This window comes from Juglans regia, chromosome 5 (assembly GCF_001411555.2).
Source record: "Juglans regia cultivar Chandler chromosome 5, Walnut 2.0, whole genome shotgun sequence".
NCBI lineage: Eukaryota > Viridiplantae > Streptophyta > Magnoliopsida > Fagales > Juglandaceae > Juglans > Juglans regia.
This window is the reverse complement of record NC_049905.1, coordinates 14,179,043-14,186,521: the sequence shown is the minus strand read 5'-3', so window position 1 is coordinate 14,186,521 and position 7,479 is coordinate 14,179,043.

The following is a 7,479-nucleotide window of genomic DNA, read 5'->3' as shown; positions in this document are numbered from 1 at the left end:
TGTTACAGTTATAATACTCTGAGCTATTCTTTTTAAGTGCTATTTGTCTCGAACTTCATGTTTAAGTTTGTGTTCTTTACAGTTGGATTCTGCCACTTTACTGTGTGAGTTTTGTCGACTTTTAAACTATTTTGAGTGATTTGCTTTAGTTTTTGACCATGTAAAAAATCCTCAAAAATAACTCTTGAGGTTTTTTGGTTTGGGGACTTTGCCTCCATGCGACTTGCTTTGGTAACCGCTGTTTTTTTGGGTAAATTTTACTGAATGAGATTGCAATGGTAGGTGTGAATCAAAAAATCTACTTGTATGAGTAGATGATCCAGGGCAAACTGGTTCTTCAGTTTTCTTATTAATGGGCAGACTGGTTCTTCAGTTGGTGAGCAAATGATGTTCCAAGTCAAAAATCTACTAATGTTGACGTTTAGTTTTGGTTGGGTGATGGCTACTTGAGACACCAATTAGTAATAGTAATACTATAAATTCCCTTTGTGACATCATAAGTTGAAACAAGTAGTACTAGTACTACTGATCATGAGTAGCATATATACTTCGATGGTACTACATCTAAAATCAACCTATAACACCCGAACCTAGTCAAGCTCAATTTTATTTATTTATTTTTTTTTCGTCGCCACGCACGATTGCACTCCCATGCACATAAACCTCTATTCTCCTCAGCTTTAGGGTTTTTATTTTTGTTCTGTTTCAGTCACTTTTTTTATTTTTTCACACATTAACTTCCCCGCACGTTCTATTTTTCTGTCTATTTTTCACCCCTAGAGTTTTCCTCACGTCCACAGCATGCATGATCTTGCACGTCTCGTGCCTATTTTTTCTCTAGGGTTTTTGCCAATCAACTCTTTATATACTTGTACTCCTCTCCTGAAAAAGTAGTACCCGCAGCAACCCACGCATAACTCCCTCTCGTTCACTGCCTCTTCGCGTTCTCGGCACAACGCTCGTCAACTTTGCCACCATCAACCTCCACCGCAAGCCACCAACGCCGAAAGATAGCCACTGCAGAACACTCCTCCGCCTTGGTCACGTAAACACACCCCAAGCCATGCAACACCCACAACCACTGGCCAAGCCGTTACGCAACACGGTTTTATTTTTCGTGATACCGCTGCCCTACCACACGAAGTCATAGTCAACAACTCCTCCTTGCAAACAGCGCACCACCCTCCAGGCCGTCCTCACCGCCACTGCACCACCACCAACGGCCGAGAACAACCACCTGCTTAGTGGATCGAAACTCCTTTATTTTGGGTCCCAAAAATAGAGCAATTGGTTGCTCCCCAAAGCACGACAATTTTTGCGCTTTGACCAACCCTTTCGGACATCTCCTCCGCGGCGTAAAGGGAACCCATAGTCCAGCATCTCAGCAACGCCTAGCCATGCCACCGTCAATAGCCACCCAGGCGGTCACCTCGCGAAACTCTCTCGATAAGGAGCCCTCTGTCTCCTTCTCTGTGCTCTCATATCTCTCTCTCTCACTCGTCACTTTTTCTCTCAGTGCTTTGCCGCTGGGACAGCCACCTTCATCTTCGCACCGCACACATTTTCTGCATTCATGGTGAGTTCCCATTATCTCTCTCTCCGTCTCTCTCTCGCTCGCACCGTGTAATGTTGTCAAGTAAAGATTTATTTTAAAATAAACAATATTGGTGTAATGTTATTTTTACACTTCAGATATGATTTAGTCTATTAAAAAAAATGTTATGGTTTATTTTAAAATATTTTGGGATAATTATATTATCTCGTATTAAACTTTATAATTTGTTTTCAATAACAAATAGGTCAGACTTTTAAATGTTTTGGTCAAAGTTATTAAATCAAAAGTTATGATTTTAGAAAGTGTTGATTCATAATTTAAGGTTATGAAATTTTAGGCTTTGAGGAATTAAATAGGTTATTTTAGAATTTTAGGATTAAATATCGAAATATGATATTAATTGGAAATTTACGAGAATTACGTGATTATTTTATAGGTGACGATTAATTGTTGTTCGACATTTTTTAGGAAAATTCTGAAAAAGCTAAGAAGTCTAGGTAAGCGGGGTTCCTATGCTAAATTTTGCATTAAAATAAAATGAGCTGAAGTTAGTTTTGGAAAATATACATAGTTGGTTATGAAAATAAATTTGAACTACCTCAATTATTTGTTCTGCATTATTAATGAGATTTTGTTTAATAAGAAAGTATTTTCTGTCATGACTGGTGTAGACATGAGCTTATTTTTTATATTATGTTTCTGAACTTTGAAAAAGAGAGCGAATATGAAATTTTGTGCATAAATTATGTTGTAATATGATTTTGTTATGTTCTGAAGATTTTATGTACTCTGATATGATCTGATGTGATTTATGAAAAACCTCTGGCATTAAATTCTATTTCTGTTTATGTTTCGTTCTGACCTACCCAAGGGTGTAAAACTGTGGCCTCTGTTCGGGTTGGTACTAACTTTTCTGTTTCTAGTGCACCCACTTTGGAAACAAAGTGATTTTCTCCGATGTCTTTCCTATGTGCACACTCGGGACATTGGGAATGAATAAGGGGAAGATTCACATTCTGTTTCTGCTCAGTTAGCTATCGGGGTTTGCACAACTCTACCACGGGGGTTAAACATGGTTTTTGTTCTGATATGATAAGATAAGATGTGATGTTACAGTTTATGCTATGCCAAAGAGATTTTGATTATGTTTATTTTCAAATTTTCGCTCTGATATTTTTGATAACACATTCTGGCGCTGCATTCTGAAAATATTATTCTGATTCTGCATTCTAAAAGAAAATATTTTGTTCTGCATTCTAAACTCTGTAAATGCTCATGTTTACATACTAGTATATGTCTTCTGCTTATTGAGTTGTTGATAACTCACCCCTTATCTCCAATTATTTTTTTGATAACTTTGATGGTTCAGCTGAAGAATAAGAGTAGGAAGTTGTAGCAAGGTGTGACGTCTGTAGTGGAATTGATAGGAACCAAGGTGGGCCTACTCTTAAAGATCCTTGCAAGTTCCAGATGGGCCAATTACAAGATCAATGGCCAAGAAGATCAAGGAACCAATGCAAGGATTGGTGCAATTCACTTGGGATGAAGCCAACAAGAGCCCAACACTCAAGATGGGTCTGAAAGAAGAAGAACCAGTTTTGATCCACTTGATTCAAGCTGTGGAAGACATGACTTAGAGATATGGCCTAATGTTATTGGAGGCTTCCAATTTGGTTAAATGATTTATTTTATTAGTTTAGAATAAATGGGCTTGAAGATGCTTAGCCCACATGTCTTATTTCTTATGAACTAAGTTTTTTGGGAAGACCTTGTATTTTGGCCAAGGGCTTATTTGGAAAGTTACTTTTTAAGAACTAGGATTTTATCAATTTATTGTAGGGGTTACTGTAGCCCCTCATATTTTAGCCGGTACTGTTCATCAAGGGTCATTTTGCGTAAAAGGGGCTTTATTTTGGATAGGGTTTTCATTAGGTTTGGGTTTAAAAACACTTTGTATCCTCATTTAAAGGGTTAGACAATATTGAATTTTATTTGTGAGTTGAGTTTCTCCTCTTGTTCTTGATTGAACTCTTGAACTTATCAAAGGTAAATCACAACCTTTGTGGAGTTCCTCCTTTGTAATATGGGTTCTTGAGACGGGTTCTTCAACGGGTCTAGATTTTAATATAATCTAGGTTCTTGAAACAAGTTCTCATCGGGTCTAAGTTCTCCATCCGTTGACTTGATTTTGGCTTTATTGGGGAGTTTTAAAATTGAATGTGGGTTCAAGGGATTTCATTCCCACGAGTTCATATCATTCTGTATTCAGAGCAAGGTTTCCAATCAGGTCTGATTCTATCTTTTATTTGTTACATATTTAATTCTAGGGCTTCATTGTTCTAGGATTGATTACACAAAAAAAAAAATAGTGGTGGCTAGCAGATTTCTTCACTATTGTTAGGGTTGCTGAAATTCATTGTTCTAAGGTTTGTGTTGGCTGAAATCTCTTGTTCTTGGGGTTGCCGTATATCACTTGCCTTAGGGTTTTTGAGTTATTGTTAGGGTTTTCTCAACTGCTTATTCTTGATTGTGATCAAATCAGTTGGTGAAAGGAAAAGAAAAAAAAAATCGTGAAAAAAAATCGTGAAAAAAAAAAATCACGAGATTTTTTTCCTTCAGCCATATCATCAAGAGGGGTAATTCTAGTTGGTATCTTGTCTTATAGTTACTGTTTCATTCATATAATTTCCTTAATTCACGTACCATTTTTTTTTCATTCCTTCCGTGTTTCTCTTGTTCTTGTTTCTTGGACCTAATTACTAGTTGGGATAAAACAATGCTGCTTTGTCTTGATTGAGTCAATTAGTTCTTAAAGAACTTGAGTGAGAAAACTCTTGAGGTAAAAGGCAAGAGAGTGTGAGACTATTATCGGAAAAAAAGCCAATTAAGAATGAAACACGAGTGGAGTGTCATTATTCGAGTGTAAACACGTAAGGGAGTGTGTGAGGTTTACTTTTTTTTGCCACTAACATTCTTTTGTGTAGCACCTGATAATGTCTCATCGGAGTAGCGCATCACCAAGGGGGAGAGCAGATAACTCATCCTTTGTGTTGCAAGCCATGCAACAACAGTTTGAGCGGTTGAACTTGGTGTTGGGTGAAGTGAGGGATAGGATGGATCATCAAGAAGCAGCGATTAGAAATCTACAAGGTGGGAGGGACAGGAGGCGACGTGAGCATAGAGTTGAAAATCAGTATGAGAATGAAGGAGATGGTGAGGATGAGGAAGACTTAGCATCTGACGTTGGGTCGGGTAGAAATAGAAGAGTTAGGCATGAAAGAGGACTTGAGGGGAATCTAAGGGGTCGGGATGGTGTAGATAGAGACTTTGGTAGCATGAAAATGAAAATACCATCTTTCCAAGGTAGAACTGACCCTGAGGTTTATCTATAGTGGGAGAAAAAAATAGAGTTGGTGTTTGATTGCCATAATTACTTTGAGGAGAAGAAAGTGAAGTTGGCGGTAATTGAGTTCACTGGTTATGCTATTATTTGGTGGGATCAATTAGTGACCAATAGGAGAAGGAATTATGAGAGACCTATAGAGACATGGGGAGAGGTGAAAGCTCTCATGAGGCGGAGATTTGTTCCTAGCCATTACTATAGAGGCCTTTACCAGAAATTACAAAATTTTACACAGGGGTCTAGGAGTGTGGAGGATTACCATAAGGAGATGGAGGTGGCGATGATTCAGGCTAATGTAGAGGAGGACCGAGAGGCCACCATGGCTAGATTTTTGAGTGGTTTGAATAGGGACATAGCCAATATAATTGAATTGCAGCATTATGTGGAGATAGAGGACATGGTGCACATGGCTATGAAGGTGGAGAGGCAATTAAAGAGAAAAGGGACAGCAAGGTACACTTCTGTTTCTAGCACTACTTGGAAATCAAAATGGGATAGGAATGGTCCAGCTTAAGCAAAGAGAAAGACCGAACCACCTAAGGGAAAAGATGAGGGAACTAGCAACAAACCCAAGGTAGAATCCCAACCTTCACGGAATAGAGATATTAAATGTTTTAAGTGTTTGGGTTCAGGGCACATTGCTTCTCAATGTCCAAATAGGAGGGTGATGATTATGCGTGACAATGGGGAGGTGATGACTGAGAGTGAGGATGATAGTGATGAGGTGCCCGAGTTGGTTGATGCTAGTGATGATGATGGAGTGGTATACCCTGTGACAAGTGAGTCTCTTGTTGCCAGGCATGCTCTCAATGCACACATTAAGGTGGATGATGCCGAGCAACAGAAAGAGAACATTTTCCATACTAGATGCCATGTCAAGAATAAGGTATGTAGTATGATCATGGATGGGGGGAGTTGTACTAATGTGGCTAGCACTACTTTGGTTGAGAAATTGAATTTACCAACCTTAAAACACTCTAAACCATACAAATTGCAGTGGTTGAATGATTGTGGAGAGGTTAGGGTGGATAAACAAGTATTAGTTACTTTTTCTATTGGGAACTATTAGGATGAGGTGCTTTGTGATGTTGTGCCTATGCATGCGGGCCATATTTTGTTGGGGAGGCCGTGGCAATATGATAGGAGAGTGACACATGATGGGTTCAAGAACATGTATAGCTTTGTAAAGGAGGGCAAAACAATTAAGCTTGCTCCTTTAACTCCAAGCCAGGTCTATGAGAACCAACTGAAATTGAAAAGTGTGGTTGCTCAATAAAGAAAGAGTGAAAATGAGAGTGATCAAAAGAGAAAGAGTGAAATTGCGAGTGATCAAAAAGAAAGAGTGAAAAAGAGATTGAGCAAAAAAGAATGAGTGAGAGTGAAAATGAGCATAAAAGAAAGAGTGAAAAAGAAAGTAGAGATGTGGCTGAGAGTAAAGAAAAAAGAGTGGAGCCATGAGAGAAAAAAGAAAGAGAGTCTGCCGAGAGAAAAGGAAGTTTCTATGCAAGAGAGAGTGAGGTTAAGAGGGCTTTCTTCGCAGATCGCCCTATGATTTTTCTTGTCTATAAAGAGTCTTATCTTACTCTTGATGAAACTAAACAGTCTCTTCCTAGTTTGAATGTTTCTTTGTTGCAGGAGTCTGAGGATGTATTCCTGGAGGAGATGCCAAATGAGTTACCACCCATTATAGGCATTGAGCACTAGATTGATTTTGTGCCCAGGGCTGCTATTCCAAACCGACCAGCCTATAGGAGTAATCCAGTGGATACAAAGGAGCTTCAGAGGCAAGTTGAGGATTTGATGAGCAAGGGATACGTGAGGGAGAGCATGAGCCCTTGTGCAGTACCAGTGCTACTAGTGCCAAAGAAGGATGGGACGTGGAGGATGTGTATTGATTGCAGGGCGGTCAACAATATCACGGTAAAGTATCGCCATCCCATTCCTAGATTGGATGAATTGCATGGCTTATGTATTTTCAGTAAAATTGATCTTAAAAGTGGGTACCATCAAAATAGAATGAAAGAGGGTGATGAATGGAAAACTGCTTTTAAGACTAAGTATGGGCTTTATGAATGGTTGGTTATGCCATTTTAACTTACAAATGCGCCTAGTACTTTCATGAGATTAATGAACCATGTCCTACGTGCATTATGGGCAAGTTTGTGGTTGTGTACTTTGATGATATCTTAGTGTACAACAAGAACCTAAATGAACATATTGAGCATTTGAGATATCTGTTTGATGTGTTTAGATGTGAAAAGTTGTATGCTAATTTCAAGAAATGTGCCTTTTGCATGGAAAAAGTTATTTTTCTTGGTTATTTTGTTAGTACAAAGGGTATTGAGGTGGATGAAGAGAAAGTCAAGGCCATCAAGGAGTGGCCAACACCAAAAAGCATCACTGAGGTAAGAAGCTTTCATGACTTAGCTAGCTTTTATCGGTGTTTTGTTAAAGACTTCAGCACCATTGCTGCACCACTCACTGAGGTAATTAAAAAGAATGTTGGGTTTCATTGGGGGGC